The sequence below is a fragment of the Sus scrofa genome, chromosome 13, assembly GCF_054392235.1.
Source record: "Sus scrofa isolate SSC_HxYL_T2T_F1_AM1 chromosome 13, Sscrofa_HxYL_maternal_Yorkshire_Landrace_v2.0, whole genome shotgun sequence".
NCBI classification, from domain to species: domain Eukaryota; kingdom Metazoa; phylum Chordata; class Mammalia; order Artiodactyla; family Suidae; genus Sus; species Sus scrofa.
The window spans coordinates 194,291,819-194,310,041 of record NC_139395.1 but is presented as its reverse complement, the minus strand read 5'-3'; the positions used below and the strand labels follow the sequence as shown (position 1 = coordinate 194,310,041).

Genomic DNA, 18,223 nt, shown 5'->3' with positions numbered 1-18,223 from the left:
GGACCTCACAGAACCAATAATATTTAAGACTTTTGTTGGGGTTTTTTAGAAAACAGCAGATACTTGTTCTTTGCTAAGAGAATGTGAAAAACAACTGCCACCATCTCGTGATCATGAAGGTAACAGCCTGAGTTTGAAGCAGAAACAAAAGACTATGAATCTGAGAAACAAAGAGAGGAAATCCTTACTAATAAGCCCATCATAAGGTTACAAGTACACTTTTCAGTTGTATGCAGTAAAAAATTTCTATTTTATTTAAGCCAGCTTGTTTGGTTTTTCTTTTCCCCACAATCAAGTGTCTGAAGTAATACACTTATCATGTGCCATTAATTATGCTATACATTTTATAAGCCTTATATTATTTAATCCTCACTGCAGTTCTGTGTGGCAGTTTTACAGACGAGCAAGCTGAGGAATAGAGAAATTCAAGAATTCATCCCAAATTACATAGTCAATTGTGGTACAGCTGCAAAAATTTCACCTCCAATCTTATTTTAAATTTCACATTTAATTATATGCAATACTATTCATCTGTCTCAACCAGAATTTGGCTACTCATTAGAATTTCCACTATAATGTCTTGCTTAAATTTCCCTCCAGTCTCTGCCTTATACTAGTCCCCCACCTACATCTCCTCCTTATGTGCACAGAATAGTTCAAAAGTGCAGGCTTTATATGTCTCTATCTATGTACAGTGATGAAGGATTTCCATCTTACAAAAAGGAATCTCATTAATAAGAGTCCTTGATGCTCAAGAGGCAGTTAGAATATTCTCCAGGGACTCATTTAATCCCCTATCCACATTTTATTCTATGAAACATATGGAAACCTAATTTAATTAATTAATACAACAAAATGAAGTATTTAAACATTCAAAATGAGTACAGATTTAGTACTATCTACATTATTTAGGCCATTTTTAGGCATCTTTTTCTGTTATGAAACCTCATATAACACCTGTATGATTGGAAATGCTGATTGTTTGTGTGCTTTAATCCTATTTATAATCTGCTTCAATGTTTTTATACCACAAAGCCCTCAGTGTGAATTTTATGTGTATATAATATACATTTATATATACAAATATATTTATTTATATGTATGTAAATAAATTTGAGAGTGTATGTATAAACATATATTTAAAGGTATTTCTAAAACTCTAAAGAACTATCAGTCATACCAGTAGACCTACCTATATTGAGTTATTTAGGGTGGGGAAGAGGGAGAATTAGATGAAGGTGGTCAGAAGGTGGTCTTCCATAATATAAATAAGTAGTGGGAATGTAATACATGGCATGATTAAGTAACACTGCTGTGTATTTATAAAATATCCTGAGAATAATCATCACTAGGAAAGTATTTTTTTTAATTTTGTATATATTTGAGGTGATGGTTGTTTACTAAATTTTCTGTGGTAATCATCTCATGACGTATTATAAGTCAAATAATTATATGCTACAACTTATACAGTGCTAGATGTCAATTGTCTCAACAACATAGGGGAAAAAAGAAAGTAGTTAATTTAAAGGTAGTTATGATGTGTAGTTTGGCTGATAATCTAGTGAGCGGCACATGAAAAGGTACAAATAGATGTGAGAATAAACATGTAATTAATATGCAATAATGTTAACATATATACATCTGAATATAAAGAATATAAAATATTCTAATAGAGATCATATACACAGATGTATAGAGAGAACATATACATATACTCCATATATTTACTTATAAATATGTGGAATATATATGGAAATATATTAATGGTTAACCCTTAAACAACATGAGTTGGAACTCTGTAGGTCAACTTATATGTGGATTTTTGATCTGAGGTTGTTCGAATCTATAGACACAGAACTTTGGATATATAGGGCAAACTATGGGACTTGAGCATGAATGGATTTTAATATCTGTTCTGGGGTCCTGGAACAAATTCCTTCATGATACCAAGGGATGATGAATGCAGATTTTTTTACTGCACAGGGAATCGGTACCCCAACCCCTTCATTGTTTTTTTTTTTTTTTCCCAACCCCTTCATTGTTCAAGGGTCAATTGTATTTTTATACATACAAAAAATGTGTATGTGTGTCACTGATATTTAAGATGATTATCAATATACCTGAATCAATACTTACCATATTAGTTATTGTTTTCTATCTGTTGTCCTTATTCTTTGTCCCAACTGATAGGAATGCAAGGAGAATGCAAGGAGTAATACATGAATCCACTATTATGGTTGAAGTCTTTAAGATCTCTCTATCAGAAATGGTCAGATACAACAGGTAGAAAATAATTAAGAACGTAGTTTATCAATAGCACCATCAGTCAGCTAATATCTGATATCTGTAGACCTTTTCATTTAACAACAGCAGGTTATACCTTCTCGAGTTTACATGTTACATTCCCCAAGATTGACCACATTCTGGACTGTAAAACACATCTGAACAAATTTAAAAGACTAGAAATCATAGTGTTTATTTTCAGATTATAATGGAATTAAATTAGAAATCAAAAATGGAAAGAGAGCTGGAAAACACCAAAATACATTGAGATTAAACTAGACATTTCTAAATAATCCATGCGTCAAAGAAGAACTCTCAGAAGAAATGAATAAATGTTGAAATAAGATGAAAATACAGCATACCACAATTTGTGGAATGCAGTGAATGTCATGCTTAGAGTGAACTGTAAAGTGTTGAATGCATGTAGTAGAATGAAGAAAGATCTGAAATCAATAATCTAAGTTTCCTCCTTAGTAAACTTGAAGTGCAATTTAAGTCCAAAGCAAGAAGGAAAGAAATACTGAAAATTAGAGCAGGTACTTTTGGAGTTCCCACTGTGGCACAATGGGATTGGCAATGCCTCTACAGTGCCAGGAAGCATGTTCCATCCCTGGCCCAGCGCAGTAGGTTAAAGGATCTGTCATTGCCACAGCCATGGGCATAGGTTACAACAGGAAATTGGATTCAGTCCTAGGCCTGGGAACTCCATATTCTGCAGGTCATACAAGACAAACAAACAAACAAATATTACAGCAGAAATCATTGGAATTAAAAATAAGAAATCAGTGGCGAAAAATCAACAAAAGCAAATGCTGATTCTTGGAAAAGATCAGTAAAAACCTCTAAGCATGTTTCTTAAAAAAGAAGACAGATTACTAACATCAGAAATGAAATAGAGCACCTCACTATAGATCTAATGGATATTAAAATGATTAAGTAACATTATGAACATTTCTTAGCTCCACAAATTTGATAATATGCATGAAATGGACTAATTCCTTGAAAAACACAAGCTGCTAAAGTTGATGCAAAAGTATGTTCACAATCTGAATAGGTCAATATCTACTAAAAAAATGGAAATAATATTTAATAACCTTCTAAAGCAAAGCACCAGGCTCAGATATGTTATCTGGAAAATGCTACCAAACATTTAAGGCAGAATTTGCACCAATTCTTTACAATCTCTTTCAGAGGGCAGAAAAACTAAGCAATACTTTATTATTCATTCTATGATGCCAATACTGCTCTAATACCAAAACCAGACAAAAACATTATAAGAAAAATAAACTATAGACCAATATACCAAATGTTGATGAAAAATCCAGAGCAAAATTTTAAAAAATGATTCCAACAATTTGTAAAAAGAATTACACACCATGAACAATGGGATTTAACAAGGTAGGCTCAGCATTCAAAAATAATTAGTATAATCTGTTATATCAATAGAATAAAGAAGCAAAATCATAAAAATTTATCAATAGATACAGAAATAACATTTGGCAAAATCTAACACACATTTATGATAAAAATTCTCAGTAAATTAGGCATAGAAAGAATTACCTAAACTTCATAAAGTATCTACCAAAAACATTTAGCTAACATCATACTTAATGGTGAAAAAATGCAAAGCTCTCCCGCTAAGATTGGGAATAAGGCAAGGATGTCCCCTTCCACCACTGCTTTTAATCATTGTACTAGAAGTCCTAGCTAGTACTACAATAAGGCACAAAAAGGAAATAAAATGTATACTGATTTGGAAAGAAAAAATAAACCTGTCTTTGAAGATAACATTACTGTCTCCAAAGAGGAACTGAAAAAATCAATAACAATAACAATGGAGAACCCTCTGGAACTAATATTCAATTATAACAAAGTTGTGGAATACAAAGTTAACACATAAAAATCAGTTACTTTCCTATATACCAGCAATGAATAAATGGAATTTGAAATTTAAAATGGAACACTATTCAGCCATAAAAAGAACAAAATAATGCCATTTGCAGCAACATGGATGGAACTAGAGACTCTCATACTGAATAAGTAAGTCAGAAAGAAAGAGACAAAACCATATGATATCACTTATATCTGGAATCTAATATACAGCACAAATGAACCTTTCCCCAGAAAAGAAAATCATGGACTTGGAGAATAGATTTGTGGTTGCCAAGGGGGAGGGGGAGGGGGTGGGATGGTTGGGGTGCTTGGGGTTAATAGATGCAGACTATTGCCTTTGGAATGGATTAGCAATGAGCTCCTGCTCTGTAGCACTGGGAACTATATCTGGTCACTTTTGATGGAGCATGATAATATGAGAAAAAAGAATGTATACATGTATGTGTAACTGAGACACCATGCTGTAGAGTAGAAAAATGAAAGAACACTGCAAACCAGCTATAATAGGAAAAAAGAGTCATATATATTAAAAAAGCAATATTGAAGGAAAAAATGCATTATCATTTATGGTAGCACCTTCAAAAAAGACCTAGAATAATCAACTGTCTGTTTAATAAGAAAAAATTTGGAGGACTGACACTACCTGACTTCAAGATTGAATATAAAGCTATAACAATCCAGCAACTATGATATTAGTGAAAGAAGTGTCAATTAGACCAATGGAAGAGAATAGAGTGCCCAGAAATAGACTGCTATGAATACAATCGAATGACCTTTGTCAGAGGATGCAAAACAACACAATGTAGCAAACACAGTCTTTTAAACAATTGATAATGGAATAAATGGATGTTCTCTTGCAAAAAAAAAAAATGGAATTCAGACACAGACCTTACATCTTTCCCCAAAATTGATTCAAATGAATATTGGACTTAAATGTAAAGTAGAAAACTTCTAGAACGATAACACAGGAGAAAACTTAGATCATCTTGGGTACGGTGATGACTTTAGATTTAACACCAAAGACATACATAGAAGAAATAATAAGGTAATATTCATTAAAATAAAAAATTCTTCAAAATATAATGCCAAGAGTATTAGAAGACAAACTGCACACTGGGAAAATATATTTAGAAAAGACAGTTGTCAAAAATATACAAAGAACCCTTAAAACTCAAGAATAAAAAAAAAATGAACAAACCGTGTTAAAAAAATGGGCAAAATACCTGAAATAGAACCTCACAAAGAAAATACAACGATGGCAAAGAAATATATTAAAAAATATTTAACATCGTATGTTATTAAGGAATTGTAAATTAATACAACAGTGAGAAATCATTACCTGGTTATTGGAACGGCCTGAAATTCAGAGCACTGACACCACCAAATGCTGAAGAGGCTGTGGAGCAACAGGAACTCCTATTAATTATGGAAGCAAAGCAAAATGATACAGCCACTTTGGAAAACAATGTGGCAGTTGATCATAAAACCAAACATACTCTTACCAAACAAGTTTGCAATCATGCCCCTTTAAACTTGCTTCTGTTTGGGCCATTCATGTTGCTTTTAGTAGATTTGAGTTCCTTAGCTTCAAAGGAGTTTAAAAGTTTATGTCCATGGCAAAAACTTTTACATGGATGTTTATAACTGCCTTATTCATAATTGCTATACCTTGGAACCAACTGAGGTGTCCTTCAGAGGATGAATAGTTTAATAAGCTGTTGTACATCCACACAATAGAATATTATTCAGTGCTAAAAAGAATGAGTTATCAAGCCATGAAAAGACTTGGAGGAACCATATATATGTATTACTAAGTGAAATAAGTCAATTTGAAAAGGGTATATACTCTATCTTTCTAACTACAACATTGAATTCTGATAGTAAAGTAATCAGTGGTTGTCCTGAAGGGATAAAAAGAGCTGAACAGGTGAAACACAAGATTTTTAAGGCAGTAAAACTATTCTGTGCACACTGCAATTGCAGATGCATGTCATTATACACTTGTCAAAACCCATAGAATATACAAAATCTGGAGTGAATGCTAGTGGAAACTATGGACTTTGGGTGATAATGATGTTCATCAAATGTAACACATGTACTACTCTTGTGGGGGAGGTTAGATATTAGGGGATCTTATGTGTATGTGTGAATGGAAAAATAGAGGAAACTGCACTTTCCATCAATTTTATTTTTACAATTTTACTTTTAACCTAAAACATCTCTAAAAAATGAAGCTCATTTATATAGATATGAATATATAAAGTATATATGTGTGTATATATATATAATATATTTTGAAAGTGTTAGAATTTATTTTGAGTCATCCTTACTCTCAATTCATTTTACTTCTAACTTGGCAATAGAGATGAGGAAAGGAAAAAACATTCTCCCCTTCTCATTTATCTTTCTGTTCTTGATTCTAAATTACTATCCAATATTATGGAGTCTGATAAACCTTTTACTTTTTAATAGCTCTGTGATTTGATGTTTCATATCACAAGTAATTCCTGGTAGCATAGCTTCTGTGCCCTAAATTAAAGGATTAGAAAGTCTGTGACCTGTGCCCTCTCAATGCATCCATCAGCTCTCCACTTAGGTCTTTTTGGGTATCCCCAGGTGTGTTACCAGGTACACTACCCATATGAATACCCTTTAAACTTGCTTCTTTTGGGGCCATTCATGTTGCTTTTAGTAGATTTGAGTTCTTTAGCTTCCTACTTTAAAAATTTCATCTTAGTGATACATCCTCTGTTTAAGAATGGTTATCAGGACATATTTAATCTGTGAGACTATTTTCTAAAGAATTCGTATTAAGAGCTTTTTGTTCATTTTGAAAATTAGTAGAAAAATGCAAACATATTCAGTGACTCAGGCAACCTTGACAAAAGAGCAATTTAAAGTATTTTCTTGATAGAAATCACTGAAGACTTTCATTTTTGCATTCATAAAAACATCTTCTTCAAATCTCTTTTTATTTAGCATGCTACTTATGAAGGTATTTTGCATTACAGTCCAAATGTAGAAAATGTATCCCCCCTTTTCTGTTGAGTAAAACAGGGTTGATTATGTCTGTTTTGGGACACTTTTGAGATGTAAATTTGATTTGAACAAAGGAAGTTGATTTGCGTTTTCTAGTCTTTATATTTGTCTCTTTGTGTAATCATCACTGTGTTTCTATTGCCTTTATGTAAATTATATAGATTCTGTCCATCACAAAATTTTGTACATGAAAAACCCCTGATGTCATCAGCTTGCATCCTTGTTTTTTCTTGCATGTGATCAAGTGATCAATCTTGTATTTACCTGCTCTGTGTTCTGATGTCCTTTCTTCTTCATATTTATATATTAAATAGCATTTTAAAAGAAATTATCTTTGACCCACAAGATGATATTTGGCATTGGTTATCTAAGATTTCCTTTCTTTCAGGCATGCATAAGGCATATATTTACTAAACACTCACACAAGTTTTCTGGAAAAGAACAATATAATGTATTATGTACAATATACTATATCATCATATATATTATATATACATGTGCATAATATGTTATAGATCATTATATAGTTATATACTACATATACATTTGTTATAGTTTTTTTAAAAAATAAGATGCTCTAGGAGTTCCTGTCATGGCTCAGTGGTTAACGAATCTGACTAGGAACCATGAGGTTGCAGGTTCGATCCCTGGCCTTGCTCAGTGGGTTAAGGATCTGGTGTTGCCGTGAGCTGTGATGTAGGTTGCAGACGCTGCTCGGATCCTGCATTGCTGTGGCTCTGGGGTAGGCTGGTGGCTACAGCTCCGATTAGACCCCTAGCCTGGGAACCTCTATATGCCACAGGAGCGGCTCAAGAAAAAGGCAAAAAGACAAAATAATAATAATAATAATATGTTCTAATTTTGTTCTATCCAAGAATTTAAATGGGTATTTTTTTCAAAAAATAATGTCCTAAAATGCCCAGATAGGGCCTCATGTCATGATGGTCTCTCTATTTTACTTAAAGTAGGTAAGGCCATAATCTGAATTTTCTTTTGTAAAATGTTTACATTAGACTTAAGTGACATAAAAAAGAAACACATAGTAGAAATTCAGTGAAAACTTTGGAGAAAAGTTTATGGCATTTTATACTATTTTTGTTCTCTCAATTTCCATGATGAATATCTCTTTCACAGCCTCTGTTCAGCATCATGATATAAGAATTCACAACATAGTTATAAATATTAAGATATCAGAAATCTAAGGTTTCTGAGTTCACTTCTCAGATTCTTGCAAAAGTTAAAAGTCATTGGTCAAATAATGCCAGATCCCCCACCCCCAGATTTCCAATAATCACCAGCATATGAAAGCCCAAGTTAAAATGGTAGAAATGCACTGGAAAATATAAGTTCTCCACCCCCCAATATCTAAAGAAAGAAAGAAACAAGCAAATGGATCTGTCAAAAAATATGAAGAAGCTGCTTTCAGTGTTCTTAGTTCTCTCTAGCTACCTTGCAGTAACCAGAAGGATGGGACAAAACACTCATAATTCTCAATAGCAAGCAACCCTCATTAATACTCCTCTGGAGTGACTCCCCAACAACACAATGCTGCTAAATCATTAATGTAATGGGGATTTAGTTTTGTATTGAAAAATGCAGGGTCAATAGTGAAAAAGGACTGAGTTTAAATGATTTGTTGAAGGATGCCCCAGGTTTCTATCTACCTAGATAAGTGTCTTCTCTGGATAATCACATCATCTCCACAGTAAAATTAAGCCTACAAAATTCCAGAAAGGAGAATCCATTACCCTTTGTCATCAAACAAGATGATTGAATCAATTTTGCTCATTTTAGCATAAATAGGGGGAAAAGGGAAACTATACAATCCACTAACATGCTTAAAATACAGAATATAGCCCTCAAGATATTAAAGGAAATCCTTATTAAAACAAAAGTAAATTACAGATGCTTTGTCATATAAAAAATTTTAGAAAAGTTGGAGTATATTAAATAGAATAGGTAAGGCAATAGGCTGCATACAATGGGACCTGTCTATGAGTTATGTGGCGGTAAAGATTATACAGTGAGAACAGTAATCAAAGAATTAATGGCAGCATCATAAGCAATAAAAAGTGAAATTAAACTATGGGAAAAAGTGGAGTTCCTGTGGTGGCTTCATGGAAATAAATTTGACTAGTATCCATGAGGATGCAGCTTCAATCCCTGGCCTCTCTCCGTGGATTAAGAATCCGTTGTTGCCGTGAACTGTGGGGTAGGTCATAGATGTGGCTCAGATCTGTCATTGCTGTTGCTGTGGTGTAGGCTGGTGGCTACAGCTCTGATTGGACCCTGGGAACCTTCATGTGCCATGTATGCGGCCCTAAAAAGACAAAGAAAAAAAAAATAAACTATAGGAAGAAGTGATGTATAAAGCACACTTAAGAAGCTCTTCTAAAATGATAGGGATATGAGGAAGAGACTAAAATTCAAAATATGCACAAGGAGAAGATAATACAATAGAAAGAGAAGACAGATCCAAATCTATAATTTTGTGACTTAAGTTGACATTAGAACACATGGAATAAAAGCAATGATTGAAGACATGATAGAAGAAAAGCTTAATGAGCTGAGGCAGATATGAGTTGTGAGTTAAAAGGTCCATTGTGTAATAGGACAAATTAATGAATAAAGTACCTGGGAGAAATAAACAATTTTTATTACTAGTAAAAAAAATTATCATCACTGAAAAAAATGAAAGAATGACTACAAAAGAAAAAAAAACAAAACTTTGGTGAATATCACCACAACACTAAATAAGAGAAGTAAGTGACCACTAACATTTTGAGCCAAATTGTAACCCAAATATTTAAAAATTAGAACTCAATGGTTATTTGTATTTAAAGGAAGCAACAACCTATTCTTAGCTATATAGGCTCATTTCAGATATTCAGTACATAGAGTATCCAAATTTATAGGCTAAAAACCAAACTCCACCCAGAGTATATTGTATACTATCTATACCACACAGTCTGTGTATGTGTATGACCCACATGCGCTGAGTGATACATAAGACACATAGTATATTTGACACACATACTTGCATAAACACATGACAAAATAATCATGTGATAAATTTAATGAGATAAAACGAAAGGGAAGCAAAATTAGGAATAGAAATTGTAGAAACAAAAATGTAGAAAGTAAAAGAGATTTCCATGTGTAATTCTAAGCTAATAAATTTGTTGATGTTGATGGCACTAATGATTTTATAGGCCATAATTTATCAAATATTGAACTGAACAAACATTAAATCATAATGTAATTGAAATTTTAAAAGTATTACACAACATCTCTTTTCTATATTTCTTGACAAAATTATCTCTATCTACAAGGAATTAAAAAAGAGCTTTTATTGACTGGTCTCCATGAATTATTATCTTCCTGTGTCTGCAGTGCACATGGCTGGAATATTCACAGGCAGTCCTAAGATTCGAAGAACCCTGTGATTCAGAAAGACCTCCCATTTTAGAACCTCAGTTTTACTGAGGCCACCTTTATGATTAATTACATTTTAAGAATATTCTCCTGACTCGCAGTTTAAGACTGAATGACTCATGAATAACTTTGGGATCATAAATTAGTCAACGTAACTTGGACGAGAAGGATATCCAGCAAAAACGTACTTCTAAAATAAGAGACATTAAGCTAATCTTAAAAAAAAAAACTATCCAAAAGAGATGTATTTTATGGGGAAGTTATGTTATTACTTCAGAAGGATAGCATATTATATTGCTTAAATTAACCCCAACGAAAAGAATAATAACACATGAGAATTTTCAGCATGATGCAACAATAGAACGAACATATTTGAGCTTATTTTCTTATTTTTGGTTTGGCTTATTTGTTGATTTTTTTTTAGGTATTTGTCTGTTTTTATTTATATAGATTAATGCCAAAGAGTGAAAATAACAGCATTTAGCACTTATTGAGCATTCACAATATGCTAAGCCCTGTGTTAAGTGTTTCACAATTACTGTCTCTTTACATTAACCCCACTAGGTACGTATTGCTATTATCCCCATTCTGTAGAAAAGAAAACTGAAACATTTATTTTTATGACAATTCAACTTATGTCTCAGATATCTTTATAGAGACTTATTCGTTAATCAGCATTCATCATGAATAAGTATAACCAACATCCCTGACTTTGGGACAATTACATTCTATTGAAAAGGTATTAGGAAAAATTGTTGTGGGCAGACATCTGGAAAAACTCGCTTTCTCTGCTACAGGAGAATCCAATCATTGGTGAACATTTTAGCCTTGTTCCCATGGAAACCTGGTAATCATGAAAATTGTCAACTGTATAATTCACTATTACTTATGATTACAAATGACCCCAAGCTGGACGATTGCATCTGGACTGGTAGAAAAAAAAAAAAGTCACTGTAAATACCTCATGGAGATGCCATATTTTAGGCTTTCCTAAGTGTGATGGCTCTTGTAATGTACCTTGTGGGAATTCTATGTGCTGTGGTCCTAGAGTTGTTACAAGAAATACTGGCTTCTTTGGAGTATAGGGCTTTCAGTCAGAGAAGCCCTTGAATCTCATTGGCTTGTATCTGAGCAGCCGCTGAATATCAGGACTGTTCCAGGAACTGCTTCAATGACTCATGCAAAAAAGAGCTCTTAATGCTGCCCTGCTGGCCAGCTGTGATTCTTCAATATCTTTCTACATAGATGAGTTCCTTGTATATCTTGTGGTAGTCTGAGTACTACTGACACCTGAGGAGACTCTCTGGCAGGTATTGTGATAGGCAGGATGTGAATATGGCCAATGGTATTAAATATTCTTGTTAGGAAAGAAAGAGAGGACATGTAGCGGTAGAAATCAGAACAAAACAAACTTAATATGGTATCAGGGCACATTTCACAGCATAAAGTGCATAAATACATAAAACATCTGGAAAGAGTAGAGAGCTAGTCACATACAGAACCCAAGTAGTGAGGAAAAAACAAGTCCATGCAACTGTGAGCTCTGAGGACTTGTACTCTTTTGTTTCCTCATTTTTTTTCCAAATAGATTCTACTTCTTGATTAAATAATAATAATAGTAATGACTTTTTTCCAAATAGCTGATAGAGGCAGAATTGGATTTAGGAATCTGGAAGATGTGAGTTAAGCTTGTCTTTATCTCCACTAGTACACCTGGGAAATCTGAACAACAATGAAAAACTCCAGAGTTCAACAAGAATAAGCATCTCTTGGTACTTAGAAGAACATAGCCCTATTTAACATCCTGAAAGTTACCCATTTGTTTGCCAGGGTGAGGTCATAGTTCAGTTCAGCATCTCTTTATATTCGAGAGAATGGTTCACTGTCCTGATAAATACATGTCACAGAGATTAATATTACATTTAGTATTTGTAATGTAAACATATCAAGGTTAAAAGAAACAATCTCCTATTTTACATCAATTGTTTTTTCTGCTTAAAATTAAATATCTGTTGCAAAAATTTTGAATTAAACAATTACTCAAATTGTTTTAAAAATAGAAAAAATAGAATGTACATTTCTGTGGAGAAGATTATCGATAAGCTGGGTAAAATTTCAAAAATACAAATTTAACAGAGTGTAAAATATCTTAGTTTCCAAATTTTTACATGTTGCAAATGTGATTATTGATACTTAGACCTTGCGAGTTTTTTTAATTTAATTTTATTTTTTGTTTTTTTGCCTTGTCTAGGGCTGCTCCCGTGGCACATGGAGGTTCCCGGGCTAGGGATCTGTAGCCACCAGCCTACGCCACGGCCACAGCAATCTGGGATCCCAGTCACGTCTGCGACCTACACCACAGTTCATGGCAATGCCGGATCCTTAACGCACTGAACAAGGCCGGGGACCGAACCCACAACCTCATGGTTCCTAGTCAGATTTGTTAACCACTGCGCCACGACGGGAGCTCTGCAAGTTTTCAAATTAATAATACAATTCCTTTGCATTATTTTTAAGTCAAAGCCTATGTTACAGAAACCACTGATGAGATAATGAATAAAATCATTATGCAAACCAATTTGTATAGATCTATATGTATTTAAAGATCTATACTGTCCTCACCATACGTATCATACAAAGACTAGGAAAGTCAATCTTTTTGGTAAAATAAAAGTCAAATGAAACACGAACAAATAACAATTCCTATCATGACCAATTTAGAGTTTTTGAACAATTTGATGGATATGCATGTAAGAAGTTAACATAATCTGAGTAAAACGAGCAGAGTTTTAATTTGAGAAATATTGGCTTTTAACAAATAAACATTGTGATCTAAAAGGTAATGACTACAAATGGCTGCTTTAAATGCCATGGCTGTGGGTCCATTATTTTTTGTGCATTAAATAATGATTTTAATAAAAGTCTCAAGTTCATGTTCTGAAAGCTATTACCTTTCAGCTATTGCATATACCTCTTTGTCTAGAGGGCAAAGTGAACAACATCTCATATTTTTCTTAGGCACGGTATAAAAACATTAATTTCCTTCTGCCGTGTTGACGGAACGCAGTGCTTTGGGGCAAGTCAATGCAAAATGATCACATTTTCACTAGTAATCAATATAGCTGGATGACAGTGGGCATCTATTTTTCATTCCAGCATCCAGTAAAGTAAAATGATATGTGGATTTTCTTCAAAAGAGGTGCTTTTAGGAAACAGATGAAAATAGCGTTTTTAGCAAGGGACTGAGAAATTTGGCTATTACTGCAACTCCCTGGCTGCAGAGACAGATGTGAGTCTGGCCTTTTCTTTTCTCCTCTTCTATCTCTCTCAATGGGATAATTTGAAAATCTGTAACTTTGCTTAAGGAGTTGGTTATGAATCATAAATGACAGAATTAGTTTTTAAGGATAATATATTTAGTCCTGTGGTGTCTCTGTGGACTCCTTGACTTCTAAACACCCATTATGTTTTAAGTGAAGAGCATAGATCTGCATTTTATGCTGGAAAAATGTAATTACCAAATTGCTGCAGGTCCATTTTTTTTTCTAAGCCATGTATTTCCTACTCATGAGAGTTTCTAAAAAATGAATAAGCTAAATTATAGAAAATGTCTCAAATTGCGTTTAGCTGATTTTTGACTGCAAAGCAGTGGATATTTGATGTTGAAGTTAAAATGTTAGAATGCCTGGAGAAAATGACTAACAACACAAAATCTAACTTTTATAAACTCCATATTATAGGATTCTGTGAATTTCACACTTGTACCAAAAAGGTATATTTTACTTGTTTAAATGCTACAAAATTTGATTTTTGCATTTACTCAAATGGTTGGGAAAATGACTCATCACAAATGGAAAGGAAGGGAAAGAGGAAGAGAGGGAGGAAGGGAGGAAGGAAAGAAGAAAGGGGCTTTTTAGGGCTAGCTGATTCCAAATACAGAAATTATTTTTGCTTCTGTAGCCATGGATTCTCCTACTAAGATACTGGTCAGATTTTCAGCAATCTTGTCAAGGTAGTTTTCATTTGTAGGTGAAGGAGTGGACTAAAGATAATGTTTCTTTTCTTTGTTTTTTAACTGTCCAGATAGTGTAGGTTTTCAAAGGGCACAAGGCTGATGGCTTCATGAGGGTTTTTTAACCATCAGTAATATTGAGAAGATCAACTGGAACAGAGTTCCATATTGTTTATCATTCAATTATTTGGAACACATGATTCCCTTGGTAATTCTTTCAGCTGGATTTGTTTAATGTCTACGTACTGACTGATGACATTGTGCATGTTGATTGATTTTAGAATAACAGTTTGAAAGGGAAAAATGAATGATTTCCAGTTCACTAGAATCACCCCATTTTAAAACCTTAGCTTTTTTTGTCTGTAAACAATGCACAAATATATTATGCAGATAAAGGATTCAACCAATAAATACCTATGTGGAATTTAACATGAAAACTGCCATTTTAGAGTCCTCAAGACTCTAGAGATCAATATTTTTTTAGTGTTGTCTTTACCTTTCCAGTTCTATTCCTGTGCACTTACAGACCTTTCCATGTACCCACAGCTAGTGTTGCTTACTGAAAAATATGAGATCATACTTTGTGTTGTATTAATTTTTTATTGCTGTAAAACAAATTACCATAAATGTGATAGTTTGTAACAACAAATTCATTAGCTCACATTACATAGATCTGAGGTCTGGCATAGCTTGACTGGGTCCTCTTTTGGGTATCGCAGGCTGGAATCAAGAATCCAGGCATAGTACTTACAAAAAAAGCTTGGAGGAAGAATCTGCTTCTAAGCTTACTTGGGTTGTTGGCAAAATCCATTTCCTTGCAGCTATAGATCTGTATATTTGTTTCTTTGCTGGCTTTTGGCCAAGGGCTGTCCTCAGCTACTGGAGGCCACCCACATTTTTGGATATGGCCCCCTCTGACTTCGAAGCAGCAATGTTATGTCAAGCTCTTCTCATCTTTCAAATATATCTGACTTCCCTTCTGCTCTCAGCCAGGAAACCACCTAGAATATCCAGAATAATCACTTTCTTTTAATGTCAACTCATTAGTAACACTAATTACATCTGCAAATTCCCACTTCCTTGGGCAAGGAAATATATTCCTGGAAGTAAAACCAGGGGAAATTGATCATAGAGTCCACTACCACACTTCAGCTTTTGTGCAACTTGCTTTTTAAACATTTTTGTTTTTTTACTTAGCGACATATCTTTGAAATCTTTCTGTAGAGGTAACATTTCTGTTTTTTCATGGCATCACTATATTTCTTCCATAGCACAGATATAGTATAAAATATTTAGTTATTTCTTTCCCTACTTGTGGACATTTTAGTTAGAGAATGTTTAGGTAATAATATGATATGGGGCAATGTACTTAAAAACATTACATTTCTGAAATCCAATTGCTTGAATCAATTAGTGGTTCCACTGCTTTAGTTAGTATGTGAACTAAATCAGCTATTTAACCTCTTTGGACTTTATATTTTGTTTATTTCTAGATAAATAATATTTCCTTTGCAGGGCTAATGAGGGATTAAGTAAAATAATAGAGATAAAATGCTTATCCTAACATAAAATGTGAAGCAATGTAAGTCACTACTACGCTATATAACCATGAGTATTTCTAGGCTATAATTTCCTAGAAGTGGGATTTGAATCAAAGACAAATACACTTAACTTAGAAAAATAAAACCAAATTACTTCATGATAAATACATTCCAGAAAAGAAGATAACACATTCTGATTTGACCCTCTAATACTAGATTAAGCACTTTTTACTTAACAAGGATTTATTGAGTGTTTATGATATGCATTGTACCTGCTAAGTATTGTGGGATACATTCATGAACAGAACAAGCATGGTTCTTGCCCATTGAATTTACAGTTTAGTAATTTGTCAGATAAGCAAACAAATTCTAATTATAAATTTTGATTAGTGCTATATAAAAAGGAACAGAGATCAAGGAAGCATATTACAGGGAACCAGAGAGTCATTATCCTGGAGATAATGTTAATTTGGACTAAGAAATTAAGAATAGAAGAAAGATGTGATGAGTTTCCTTCTCAAAGGAGATAAAAAGGTCAAGGCTTCCTATTAAATTGAATATGGATGTAATAATATCATCATCATCATAGATTTGAAAGGAGATTATCAAAATAACTAGGTTTTTACCTTGTAAAACTATGTAGTTTGTAGCTCCAATCATTGAGATAAATCAAGTTAGAACAAGTTCGATTTGTGAGGGGAAAATCATGCTTTTAAACATAAGCGTGTTGCATTTAAGGAGAATTTGAAGTACCCAAGGGGAGATCTCAAATATACAGTAAAATATACAGAACTCAGAAGAGGTTTAGGGTACAGATAAATATTTTGGAGTCTTGGTTTTGAAGACTTAATTAAAGCCATAGGATGGGTGATATCATGTAGCTCTTTAAAGACTAGACCTGAACCATTTAATACAGAAACCACTGAGTGCATGAGGGGTATGTAGCACTTGAAAGATAGCTGGTATGAACCTGAAATTATACCAGGTTAGTAGGAAACAAATTATGTAAAATATCTCACTGGTAATTGTTTATATTGATTGCATGTAGAGATGATAATATTTTGGATGTACTGAGTCATAAAATCTCCTCTGATTCTTTTTACATTTTTGTTGTGGCTACCAAAACATTTAAAATGATAGATACATATACTATTTGTGACTCATATTATACTTCTATTGGATAATGGTGGTATAGTGACAAAAAGAATGCCTGTATTTGAGTTTGAAAAAATCAAATAGGTATTGAATGTAGAGAATGCTTAGCTGCAAACATATTATGAAAGTGATCAGAGTAATAAGAGAAAAAGAGTACTTACCAAAAAACAAATAGTACATCTTGAGAGAAAATGTTGTCCTTTATTGAGTATTGCTCAGAGATTAAGATATAACTTGAAAACCATTCATTGGATTTAGGACGAGGGATTTTTATGAAGGTAGCAACATTATTTTGGTGTGTGAAGATAAGGTGAAGTCTGAATGAATACAATGTAAAGATCTGGAGGTTAGGAAGGCATACAAATCTTAGAAATTTGGTTATAAAGGGGAAGTGTGATGAAAAGATCTGCTTTAATACAAAAAGGCATGAGAGTCGTTCCATCCATGCTGCTGCAAATGGCATTATTTGGTTCTTTCGTATGGCTGAGTAGTATTCCCTTGTGCATATATACCATATCTTCTTAATCCATTCATCTATCAATAGACATTTAGGTGTTTCCATGTCTATAGCACTGTAAACTATATCTAGTTGTTTATGATGGAGGATAATGTGAGAAAAAAAATGTATATATGTATGTGTGACTGGTCACTTTGCTGTATAGTAGAAAACTGATAGAACACTGTAAACCAACTATAATGGAAAAAATAAAAATCATTAAAAAAATAAAATCCAAGAGAGTGATACATAAAAGAAGGAAAGTTTCAAGGTGCAGAAGGAAGTATAAATATGGATAGTATATGGATTATGTGAAGTAGAGTAAAAGAGACTTCTTACCAGAGCACTCTTCACATTTTTAAAACTACA

The 18,223-nt window shown here is 33.4% G+C and overlaps 1 protein-coding gene across 5 annotated transcripts in view; it reads left to right on the top strand.

Annotated features, from left to right (window-relative positions):
* The window catches only part of ROBO2 (roundabout guidance receptor 2), a 1,676,226-nt gene that overhangs the window by 155,673 nt on the left and 1,502,330 nt on the right, over positions 1 to 18,223 (top strand). The window lies entirely within an intron of this gene.